Source organism: Nicotiana tabacum, chromosome 18, assembly GCF_000715075.1.
Source record: "Nicotiana tabacum cultivar K326 chromosome 18, ASM71507v2, whole genome shotgun sequence".
NCBI lineage: Eukaryota > Viridiplantae > Streptophyta > Magnoliopsida > Solanales > Solanaceae > Nicotiana > Nicotiana tabacum.
The window spans coordinates 7913327-7926549 of NC_134097.1; positions in this window are offsets into that span (position 1 = coordinate 7913327).

Here is a 13223-nt window from a genome sequence, read left to right on the forward strand (position 1 = left end):
GTAAGTCCCTTGTGCTTATTTTTGATCAATAATCTTGCTTCCCCATTTATGTTTTCACCTAGTTAGTGTGTTTTTAAGGTGAAATTTGGGAATTTGAGGCTAGGGATTTGAAGAGTTTGATTTTGAGTTTTGAGTGGTCATTCGAGGTAGGATTTTGATAAATTTGGTATGGTCGGACTCGTGAGTGAATGGGCTTTCGGATTGTGTGATTTTTTTTTCGAATTCTGAGACATGGTCCCGGGTCTACCTTTTAGGATGGATTTTGGAATTTTTGTTAAAGTCTTGATTTCATTAATTAGATTAGTCTATTATAGTTGTATTTATGATATGTAATAGTTTTTGGATAGATTTGAGTCATTCGGAGTCGGATATTCATGAAAAAGGCATTGTTATCGATTGAATGAGCTTGGTTCGTGGTAAGTGACTTGCCTAACCTTGTGGGGAGGGAGGGAAAATCCCATTAGGATTTGGTATTATCGTGATATGTGAGCGCCGTATACGTGAGGTGACGAGTACGTACACAGGATATTTGTTGAAAAACCCGATTTATTTTACTGAGTAGCAACCTGTTTTTACTTTAATTTGAGTTATACCGTTTAAATGAGTATTAGTCCATTTTCATTCTTAATTGAGTTATTCTAACATGCATAGTTATCCTGTTTAGTCTAACATCACATGTCTACGTCCTTTAACTGCTTAATTGAACTCTGTGAAGCATGCCTAGTTGATTTCCTACTTTTCCTTGTTCTTTATCAGTCTTAACTATAGAATGCTTGCTGTTAACTATGGTATTTATCGGTTGAGTTGTCTGTTTGCTTTTGAGATTGCGAAGCGGTTCCTAGGGATATCTCCTTGCATATTTACTTAAGATTACGAGGTGATTCCTCGGGAGTTCTCCCTGCACATTTACTTTTGAGACTACGAGGCGGTTCCTCGGGAGTTCTCCCTGTATATTTACTTTTGAGACTACGAAGCGGAACCTCGGGAGTTCTCCTTGCATATTTACTTTTGAGACTACGAGGCGGTACCTCGGCAGTTCTCCCTATATATTTACTTTTACTACTACAAGGCGGTACCTCGGGAGTTCTCCCTGTATATTTATTTTGGGACTACGAGATGGTATTTGTTATCCCGTGATGTTTATCCTTGTGTGTTGCATTGTTATATCGCTGTGTTTTCTTTTTGTTAAATTCCAGTCTTTTATTATACTGTTATATTTTCCTGCTTTATTTAATATATACCAGTGGGCCTAACCTGACCTCTTCACTATGCTTACTGGGTACCGTTGTGGTATACTCATACTACTCTGCTGCACATGTTTTTGTGTGCAGATCCAGGTGCTTCTTATCAGCCCCACAACTAGCTGAGAGTGTTTGTTGTTCTACAGAGACTTCAAGGTACATCTGCCACGTTCGCAGATCTCGAAGTCCCCCTCTATTCTCTCCAATGTTATTTACCTTCCGTACTTATTTTGGTAGACTCTAGTTATAGAGATACTAGTTTCCTTCTGTAGCTTGTGACTTGTGATGTTTCAGGTTTTGGAAAAAGTTGTGTACGTCTAGAGTTTTGGTTATTGTACATGCCGAACGACATTGTTATTGGTTATTCAGTATCTATTATAGTTAGTTGATAAGTTTTGTTTTCGTTTTATTATTTTCCGCAATTTGTTAGGCTTACCTAGTCGTAGAGACTAGGTGCCGTCACGACGTTATACGGAGGGAGTTTGGGTCGTGACAAGTTGGTATCAAAGCTCTAGGTTCATAGGTGTCGTGAGTCATAATCCGATTTATTAGAGTCTCGCGGAACGGTACGGAGACGTCTGTACTTATCTTCGGGAGGCTATGGAACTGTTAGGAAAAATTATACTTATTTGATTCCTTGTCGTGCGAAAAATTAAATTTTGTATTCTATTTTCTCACAGATGGTGAGGACGCGTACAGGCGGATCTGATGACCAGGCACCTGCGCCCCCTACTAGAGCCGCGAGAAGTCGGGGTCGAGGTAGAGGCCGAGGACGTCCACACGGTGAAGCCAGAGCACCCGCACAAGCTGCTACAGAGGATCCTCTAGTAGCTCCAGCTGGAGGGCAGGCACCTGAGGTGCCTATTGCTGCACCAGCTCTCTAGGAGACTCTAGCCCAATTTTTGAGCATGTTCAGCTCCTTAGCTCAGGCCGGATTGATTCCATTGCTCCTGCCACATCTCAGGCCGAGGGAGGAGCACGAACTCCTATCGCCGGTACTCCAGAGAAGTGGGCTCAGGTCGACAAGGACCCAGAGTTCATCCCTATATAGCCGGTAGCTCCAGTTCAGCACGAGACTAGAACAATCGTTTCTGAGGTGGAGCAGTTCAGACTTGAGAGGTACAAGAAGTACCACCCATCTACCTTTAGCGGATTGGCTACAGATGATGCTCAGGGTTTTTTGGATGAGTGTCATCGTATTCTCCGTACTATGGGCGTAGCGTAGACGAGTGGGGTTTCTTTTACCACCTTCCAGCTTAGAGGAGAAGCCTATCAGTGGTGGCGTGCTTATGAGTTGAGTAGTCCAGATTAGGCAGCTTTACTTACATGGACTCAGTTCTCGGACATGTTTTTGAGAGAGTATGTCCCTCAGAGCCCCAGGGACACATGGTGCACGGAGTTTGAGCAACTGCGCTAGGGTGCTATGACTGTGTCAGAGTATGCAATTCATTTCAGTGATTTGGCCTGACATGCACCGGCCTTGGTTGCCATAGTTCGAGAGAGGGTTCGTCGGTTTATTGAGGGACTCTACCCCAGTATCCGTATTAGTATGGCCAGAGAGTTGGAGATGGATTTTTCTTATTAGTAGGTTGTGAGTATTTCCAGGAGATTGGAGGGCATGCTTGCCCGGGATAGAGAGGAGAGGGAGGCCAAGAGGTCTCGAGAGTCTGGCACTTACAGCGGTACTCGTGCCCCAGCTGCAGTTCGACATGGTAGGGGTTATGTGAGTCGCCCCGTTCATTCAGTTCTTCCAGCTGCCAGTGGTGTTCCAGCCCCTACTAGGCCCTAGGAGCCTTATTATGCACCGCCAGTATCTAGTGTGCCTCTTGCCCGGGGTTTTTTTAGCGGCCAGTCTAACAGACCTGGCCCAAGCTAGTCCCAGAAGCCATGCTCTCCGAGAGATTGTTTTGAGTGTGGCGACACCCGCCATATGGTGAGGGATTTCCCCAGACTTAGGAGGGAAGCACCTCCGCAGACTTCTCAGCCACTACTTGTTCCACCGGGTCCTCAGGCTATGATTCCAGCATCAGCTACCACCCCACCTACTCAGCCAGCTCAATGTGGAGGTCGGGGAGGTCGCCCTAGTGAGGGAGGCCAGGCCAAATATTATGCTCTTCCGACTCGTACAGAGGCAGTTGCTTCTAACTCTGTCATTACAAGTATTGTTCCGGTCTGTCAGAGAGATGCGTCAGTATTATTTGACCCAGGATCTACATATTCCTATGTATCCTCTTATTTTGCCCTGTATTTTGGCGTATCTTGGGATTCTTTGAGTTCCCCTGTTTATGTGTCTACTCTTGTGGGAGAATCTCTTGTTGTGGACCGCGTGTATCGGTCGTGTTTGATTGCTCTTAGTGGTTTTCAGACTAGAGCCGATTTATTATTACTCAGCATGGTAGACTTTGATGTTATCTTGGGCATGGATTGGTTGTTGCCACATTATGTTATTCTTAATTATCACGCCAAGACCGTGATGTTGGTTATGCCAAGTTTACCGCGATTTGAGCAGAGAGGTACCTTAGAATATACTCCCTGCAGAGTTATTTCATTTCTTAAAGCTCAACGAATGGTTGAGAAGGGGTGTGACACGTACCTAGCTTATGTGAGAGATGTCAGTATTGATACCCCCACAATTGAGTCAGTTCCAGTAGTGAGGGACTTTCCAGATGTGTTTCCAACAGATCTTCTAGGCATGCCGCCCGACAAAGATATTGATTTTGGCATTGATTTTTTGCCAAGAACTCAGCCCATCTCTTTTCCTCCGTATCGTATGGCTCCTCCTGAGTTGAAGAAATTGAAGGAGCAATTACAGGAGTTGCTTGATAAGGGCTTCATTCAGCCCAGTGTGTCACCTTGGGGTGCTCCTATCTTATTTGTGAAGAAGAAGGATGGTTTTATGCATATGTGCATTGATTATCGCCAGCTGAACAAAATTACAGTGCAGAATAGGTATCCATTTCCTCGTATTGATGACTTATTTGACCAGTTACAGGGTGCTAAAGTATTTTCCAAGATTGACTTACGTTCCAGCTATCATCAGTTGAAGATTCGGGAGTCAGATATCCCAATGACTACTTTCAGGACTTGGTATTGTCACTACGAGTTCCTTATGATGTCATTTGGGCTGACTAATGCCCCAGCAGCTTTTATGCACTTGATGCACAGTGTGTTCGGGCCCTATCTTGACTCATTAGTTATTGTGTTTATTGATGACATTCTGGTGTACTCTCGGACTCGGGAGGATCATGAGCAGCACCTGATGACTGTGCTTCAGACCCTAAGAGAAAAGAGGTTATATGTAAAATTTTAAAAGTGTGAGTTTTGGCTAGACCTAGTGGCATTCTTGGGTCATGTAGTATCGAGTGATGGGGTCTAGGTGGATCCGAAGAAGGTGGAAGCAGTGCAGAGTTGGCTTAGACCGTCATCAGCTATAGAGATCCGAAGCTTTCTTTTTTTGGCGGGGTATTATCATCATTTTATAGAGGGATTCTCATCTATTGCAACACCTATGACCAGGAGACCCAGAAGGGTGCTCCGTTCAGGTGGACAGAGGAATGTGAGGAGAGCTTTCAGAAGCTCAAGACAACTTTTACTACAGCCTTAGTATTGATATTGCCTATAGGTTCGGGGTCTTATACTGTATATTGTGATGCATCGCGGATTGGTCTCGGCGTGGTGTTGATGTAGGATGGTAAGGTGATTGCCTACACGTCCAGACAACTGAAGGAGCATGAAAAGAATTATCATGTCCATGACCTTGAGTTAGCAGCTATTGTTCATGCCTTGAAGATATGGCGGCACTATTTGTACGGTATTCCTTATGAGATCTACACCGATCACCGGAGTTTGTAGCATCTGTTCAAGCAGAATGATCTTAATTTGCCTCAGAGGAGGTGGTTAGAGTTGCTTAAGGATTATGATATCACCATTTTGTACCACCCTGAGAAGACCAATATGGTTGCCGATGCTTTGAGTCGCCGAGTATGGAGTTTGGGGAACATAGAATATCTACCAGCAGTAGAGAGGCCCATGGAGTTGGATGTTCAGGCCTTAGTCAGTCAGTTTGTGAGATTGGATATTTTCTAAGCCGAGTCGAGTATTGGCTTGTGTGGTCTCTCGGTCTTCTCTTTATGATCGTATCAGGGAGTGTCAGTATAATGACCCTTATCTGCTTGTCCTTAAGGACACGATTTAGTACGGTGATGATAAGGAGGTCACTATTGGGCATGATGGTCCATTGAGGATGCAGGGAAGACTATGTGTGCCTTATGTGGATGGTTTGCGTGAGTTGATTCTCCAGGAGGCTCACAGTCCGCGGTTCTCTATTCACTCGGGTGTCGTGAAGATGTATCAGAACTTGAGGCAGCATTACTGGTGGAGCAGGATGAAGAAGGACATAGTGGAGTTTGTGGTTTGGTGTCTAAATTGACAGCAGGTTAAGTATGAGCATCAATGGCCACATGGATTGCTTTAAAAGATAGAGATTCCGGAGTGGAAATGGGAGCGGATCACTATGGATTTCGTTGTTGGACTCCCACGGACTCAGTGGAAGTTTGGTGCAGTTTGGGTGATTATGGATAGGCTGACCAAGATAGCTCATTTCATTCCTGTGATGACTACCTATTCTTCCGAGCAGTTGGCTCGAATTTATATCCGCCAGATTGTCAGGCTTCATGGTGTACCGGAATCTATCATCTCTGACCGGGGTACGCAGTTTACATCACGATTCTGGAGGGTTGTAAAGAAGGAGTTGGGTACTTGGGTTGAGCTGAGCATATCATTTCACCCTCATACGGACGGACAGTCCGAGCTCACTATTCAGATACTGGAGGATATGCTCCATGCGTGTGTGACAGAATTTGGAGGTTCTTGGGATTAGTTCTTTCCACTTGTGGAGTTTGCCTACAACAATAGTTATCAGTCGAGCATCCAGATGGCATCGTATGAGGCTCTGTATGGTAGGCGGTATCGGCCTCCAGTGGGTTGGTTCGAGCCGGGTGAGGCTAGATTATTGGGTACAAACTTGGTTCAGGATGCCCTGGATAAGGTGAAGGTGATTCAGGATCGACTTCGCACAACCCAGTCCAGACTGAAGAGTTATGAGGATCGGTAGGTTCATGATATTGCATTCATGGTTGGAGAGCGTGTCTTGCTTCGGGTTTCGCCTATGAAGGGCGTTATGAGGTTCGGGAAGAAGGGCAAGCTAAGCCTAAGGTTCATTGGTCCATTTGAGGTGTTGCGGCGAGTTGGAGAGGTTGCTTAAAAGCTTGCCTTACCTCCTAGTCTAGCAGGAGTTCATCCGGTATTCCATTTTTATATGCTCCGTAAGTATCACGGTGATCTGTCTCATGTGTTGGATTTCAGCTCAGTCCAGTTGGACAAGGATCTATCTTATGTTAAGGAGCCAGTGGCTATTTTGGACAGGCAGGTTCGAAAGCTACGGTCAAAGAACATTGCTTCCGTAATGGTTCAGTGGAGGGGTTAGCCGGTCGAGGAGGCGACTTGGGAGACCGAGTAGTATATGCGCAACCGTTATCCTCATCTTTTCACCACTTCAGGTATGTCTTTATGCTCGTTCGAGGATGAACGATTATTTTAAGAGGGGGAGGATGTAACGACCCGGCCGATCGTTTTGTGAGTAATACCCCTGATCCCATATTAACTGCTTCCTCCATATCTTTTTATGCTTATGTGACTTGTCGGGAGGTTTTATTTTTTGGTTTCGGAGTGTTTTGGGACACTTAGTCCCTAAACGGAAGCTTAAGCCTTAGAATTTTGATCGCAGTCAGAACAATATGAAGACGACTCCGGGATAGAGTTTTGTCGGTTCCGTTAGATCCGTTGGGTGATTTTGGACTTAGGAACGTGTCCGGACTATGAATTTGAGGTCTGTAGCTGATTTAGGCTTGAAATGGCAAAAGTCGCATTTTTGGAGATTTTGACCGGTAGTGGACTTTTTAATATCGGCGTCGAATTCTGTTTTCGGAAGTTGGACTTGGTTTGCAATGTTAAATATGGCTTGTGTGCAAAATTTGAGGTCAATCAGACGTGGTTAGATAGGTTTCGGTATCGATTGTAGAAATTTGAAGTTTCAAGTTCATTAAGTTTGGATTGGAAGGTGATTCATGTTTTTTTTGTTGTTTGATGTGTTTTGAGGGCTCAACTAAGTTTGTATGGTGTTTTAGGACTGGTAGGTATATTTGGTTGAGGTCTCAGAGGGCCTCGGGTTAATTTCGGGTTGTTAACGGATCATTTTTGGACTTATGCAAATTGTTGAAGTTGCTCGTTTCTAGTGTTTTTGCACCTGCGGTGGGGTGACCGCAGGTACGGACTTGCACGTGCGAGAGGAGGATCGCAGATGCGGGCTGGAGGAGTTTGGCCTGGGTCGCAAGTGCGACATGAAGGCCCCAGGAGCAGAGTCGCTTCTGCGGAAGCTTGAACGCAGAAGCAGAGAGGCCTGGGAGGTTTGGGATCGCAGGAGCGGAACGGTCTCCGCAGAAGCGAGATCGCATGTGCAATCCCTGGTCTGCAAAAGCGAAAACCCTGGCCATGAGTGGATTCCGCACCTGCAATAGTTTTTCCGCAAGTGTGGCGTCGCAGGTGTGACTAGAGGTCCACAGGTGCGAAAGTTTTGGACAGAACACTTAAATGCAAGGGTTAGCGATTTTTGCTCATTTTTGACATTTTGAGCTCGGGTTTGGCGATTTCTTGAGAGCATTTTTGAGGTATTTCTTGAGTTAAGTCCCTTGTGCTTATTTTTGATCAATAATCTTGCCTCCCCATTTATGTTTCCATCTAGTTAGTGTGTATTTAAGGTGGAATTTGGGAGTTTGAGGCTAGGGATTTGAAGAGTTTGATTTTGGGTTTTGAGTGGTCATTCGAGGTCGGATTTTGATAAATTTGGTATGGTCGTACTCGTGAGTGAATGTGCTTTCAGATTTTGTGATTTTTTTCGGATTTCGAGATATGGGCCTGGGTCTACGTTTTAGGACAGATTTCAAAATATTTGTTAAAGTCTTGATTTCATTAATTAGATTAGTCTATTATAGTTGTATTTATGATATGTAATTGTTTTTGGCTAAATTTGGGCCATTCAGAGTCGGATATTTGTGGAAAAGGCATTGTTACCCATTGATTGAGCTTGGTTCGAGGTAAGTGGTTTGCCTAACCTTGTGGGGGGGGGGAGAGGGAAAATTCCCTTAGGATTTGGTACTGCCGTGATATGTGAGCATCGTGTACGTGAGGTGACGAGTACGTACACCAGCTATTTGTTGAAAAACTCGATTTATTTTACTGAGTAGCAACCTGTTTTTCCTTTAATTTGAGTTATACCGTTTAAATGAGTATTAGTCTGTTTTCATTCTTAATTGAGCTATTCCAACATGCGTAGTTATCCTGTTTAGTCTAATATCGCATGTCTACGTGCTTTAACTGCTTTATTGAACTCTGTGAAGCATGCCTAGTTGATTTTCTGCTTTTCCTTGTTCTTTATCAGTCTAAACTGCAGAATTCTTGTTGTTAACTATGGTATTTATCGGTTGAGCTGTGTGTTTACTTTTGAGACTACAAGGCGGTTCCTCCGGAGTTCTCCCTGCATATTTACTTTTGAGACTACGAGGCGGTTCCTCGGGAGTTCTCCCTGCACATTTACTTTTGAGACTACTAGGCGGTTCCTCGGGAGTTCTCCCTGTATATGTACTTTTGAGACTACAAGGCAGTACATTGGGAGTTCTCCTTGCAAATTTACTTTTGAGACTACGAGGCATTACCTCGGGAGTTCTCCCTACATATTTACTTTTGATATTACGAGGCAGTACCTCGGGAGTTCTCCCTGCATATTTATTTTGGGACTACGAGACGGTATCTAGGGAGATCCCTTGTTGTTTATCTCTGTATATTGCATTGTTATATCGCTGTGTTTTCTTTTTGTTAAAATCTAGTCTCTTATTATACTGTTATATTCTCCTGCTTTATTTATTATATACCAGTGGGTCTGACCTGATCTCGTCACTACTCTACCGAGGTTAGGCTTGGCACTTATTGGGTACCGTTGTGGTGTACTCATGCTACTCTTTTGCACATGTTTTTATGTGAAGATCTTGGTGCTTCTTATCATCCCCTCTACTAGATAAGAGTGCTTGCTGTTGTACGGAGACTTCAAGGTACATCTGCCGCGTCCGCAGATCTCGGAGTCGCCATCTATTCTCTCTTATGTCATTTACCTTCCGTACTTTTTTTGTTAGACTCTGGTGTATAGAGATACTAGTTTTCTTTTGTAGCTTGTGACTTATGATGTTCCGAGTTTTGGGAAAAGCTGTGTACGTCTAGTGTTTTGGTTATTGTACATGCCGAACGACATTGTTATTGGTTATTCAGTATCTATTGTAGTTAGTTGATAAGTTTTGTTTTCGTTTTGTTATTTTTCGCAATTTGTTAGGCTTACCTAGTCGTAGAGACTAGGTGCAGTCACGACGTTATATAGAGGGAGTTTGGGTCATGACATGTTGCTAGAGAAATCACTTGTTATTTTTGTCCTTTCTCTTTGGTTACCTGCTATGTAGGTTTTTTTGCATAGAAAGAAAGGAGATCTCGGGTTTTGTGATGTCAGTGACTTGCGTTAGCTGTAGATCTAGAGGAAACTAAAAATTTAACTAAGAAATCCCCATAGAGGGCGCCAAATTGTTTGATAAAAAAATATAGATCTTGGTTCAACTAGTTAAATTTATATAAATGAGGGTTAATCTTAGTTAAAAATAATATCTCAAAAATGAAGTTCTCATAAGTGCAATAAATACTACGTAGATATATTTTAATAGCAGTGGCAACACACAACCAATATTTAAGAGGTCAAAGAAAATAATGTAGCATTAAATATTGATGAATAGCAATAAATGACACTAAAGTAAATAGAATGAATGAGTCACCCAAGAAAGGATGGAATTAGTGAATGTTCTTTGTGACAATGATGAGTGATCAACAATCCTCTAATCTCTGAGTTATTTTTGGATCTTGTGGAAAAGTGTAAACAAGAATCTTAGTGAAAATGTTGTGTGCTTGCAATAAGATCCGATTCTTTCCTTTAAAGTACAGCTGTCAAACGGGTCGGGCTGGCCCGGTTTCGGACCGGCCTAGACTGGTTTTAGCCCGGCCCGGCCCGGTAGTAAGGGGCTAGGTTAGGACGGAGACCAAAATGTGCCGGGTAGTTTTTTGGTACCGGTTAACCGGACTAGAACAACCCGTTATGGTCAAGTCACATGGGAACCAGGTTAACAGGACCGACCCATACCGGTAAAATGACTATTTTTTTGTTTAATTTTATAAAGTTGACGATTGTTATACAAAAAGAAAAATTTAAATAAACCCGACCCGGACACTTTTGCCCGGAACCGTTCCGGTTCAATATTTGACCGGATGGGACCGGACTCATTAAGCCCAATTTGGAAAAACCGGTAACCGACCTGGATTGGTGACCGGCCGGTCCCTTTTTTACTCAACCCGGCCCACCCCTTTGTCACCTATACTTTAAAGTCAAAAATATATTTTACAAATGAATATCCCATGTCCCCTTTCATTGTGTCTCTTTCTATTTATAGGGAGCATGTTCCTAAAATTCCTAACGGTAAAAGTATAGAGAATACCCACTAGAATATTCTCTTTTATGTCCTATCTTGAAACTAGTCGTTATAACTCTGTCAAAGGTGCTCGACCTCAACCTTGATCCTTGATGACTCCTCGGCTTCAGTTTTTGCTGACTCTTCGACCGCGGACTTCACCGCTTCCTAGATTACTTCGACAAGCGACAGCTGGGAACATTCCACCAATTCTATTTTGACTTAAGTATTCTAATTATAGATTTTGATCCATGCACTCCACTACGAAAAAAAAATTGCCAACGAATTTTATCGACGACTCAAATCCATTAGCATATTAGCAACGGATTCTAATAATTTGTAACTGATTTTTCCAGAATTTAATAACGGATTTCCATCCAAAATTCTCATATTAGAGGCATAGCAAATATTCCAAGATACGTAACCAAGCAAATAAATTCTAAAAGAACAACAATGGCTCGTTTGGTACGAGGAATAAGGGAAAATTAATCTCGGGATTAAATTTTTGATGAGTTTATCTCATATTTAGTTTTTGATAAAATCGTGGTATTACTAATTTCAGGATTAGTTATTCCGAGATAGTAGCTCCCTATGGGGGATGGGATAACTAATCCCTGGATAATTAATTATGGGATAACTTATTTCCCAACCAAACGATCCCTAAAGTAACAAATTCAAGGGTTCTTTTATCACTAGGGTGAATGAGTCTTAGTCTTTTAGATTTTGATCCCTATATAAATTTAACTTCTACAAAAGCATAGTGAAAACAATTGTATACAATAAAATTATGTAGAGTAAAAGAGAAGTAAAGGTAAATTGTTCATAATAAATAGAACTAGTCATCTGAAATATATACAAATCGCCATAATTTGTTAAATTACGAGTGTATAATTTTCTACACTATACTGTTGATTGTATAGTCCTTTGCATAATTATTATTATTATTATATAACAAAATAGGCTTTTGCTATGTTTGTGATGACCTGATAGGTTATTTATAGTTTTGCCATTTATTTTTGTGTTCCAAGACCTCAAATAGCTCCGTTTAGTCTTTCTCGATTTACGTGCACAGTCCGTGTCATTTTTTCGGAAGGTTTTTATGAGAAAATTGATAAAAATATAAAATCGTGCCTTAAAACTCATTTGAGTTGACTATGGTCAATATTTTGTGTAAACGGACCCAGATCAATATTTTGACTATCCCGGTGAGTCCGTATCTTGATTTGGGACTCGGACATATGCTCGAAATCGAATTCAGAATTCTCTAACTTGATTTATCATAATTTGTTGAAAACTAGAAGTTTAAAGGTTTAAAGAATTCATAAGTTTGACTGTAGTTTGACTTTATTGCTACCGGGTTCGGATTTTGGTTCTAGAGCTTGGTATAAGTTCATTACAGTATTTATGACTTGTCTGTAAATTTTGGTACAAAACAGAGTTGATTTGACGTGATTCGGACGTCCGGTTGAGAAATTGCATGTTCTGAAGTTCCATTGAAAATTGCATTCGTTTTGGTGTCTGGTTCGTAGTTCTAGGTGTTATTTTAGTATTTTGATCGAGTGAGCGAGTTCGTATGATGTTTTTATACTTGTGTACATATTTGGTTTGGATCCTCGAGGACTCGGGTGAGTTTCGAAAAGGTTGCGGATGTTTTCAAACTTAGGAAAAAAATGTTGGTTTAGCTTCTGCTGGTTTCTAGTGCATGCTTCTTCGCGATCGCGAAGAGTAGTTTGGGACTGGAGTGGATTTTGCTCATCACGAACACAAAGTACTGGACGTGAATGTGAAGTGGAGGGGGGGCTTGCCCTTCGCGAATGCGTCTATTCCTCCGCGAACGCGAAGCATTGTGGGCTTTGGGGGAGTTGGGCTTGTGTGCTATGCGAAGAGCCATCGCGAACGTGGAGCACATCTCGCGAACGCGTAGGCCATTGGGGATTCTATGCAGCGCGAACACGACAGGCCCTTTGAGAATGCGAAGAAGGCCTCGCGCCCAGACCTTAAAACATTTCAAACACGGGATTTCACCCATTTTTCACCATCTTTCCATTAGAGCTCGTCCTAGTTACGATATGGAGGAGAAATTTCATCACCCTTTCATAAGTTAGTGTACTCTAACTTATTGTCTTCCATTTCCATCATCACCCATTAATTTCTAGCCTTAATCTTTGTTCTTTCATGGTAGAAAATTAGGGATTTGGGAAGAATTGGAGGGTTTTTGCAAATTTGGGATTTAGACCTCAAATTGGGGGCGGATTTTAAAACTAATTATATAATCGGGCACGGGGGTGAATGGGTAAATAGGTTTTGGTTCGAATCTTGGGTTTTGACCAAGCGAGCCCGGGGTTGACTTTTGTTGACTCTTTGGGAAAAG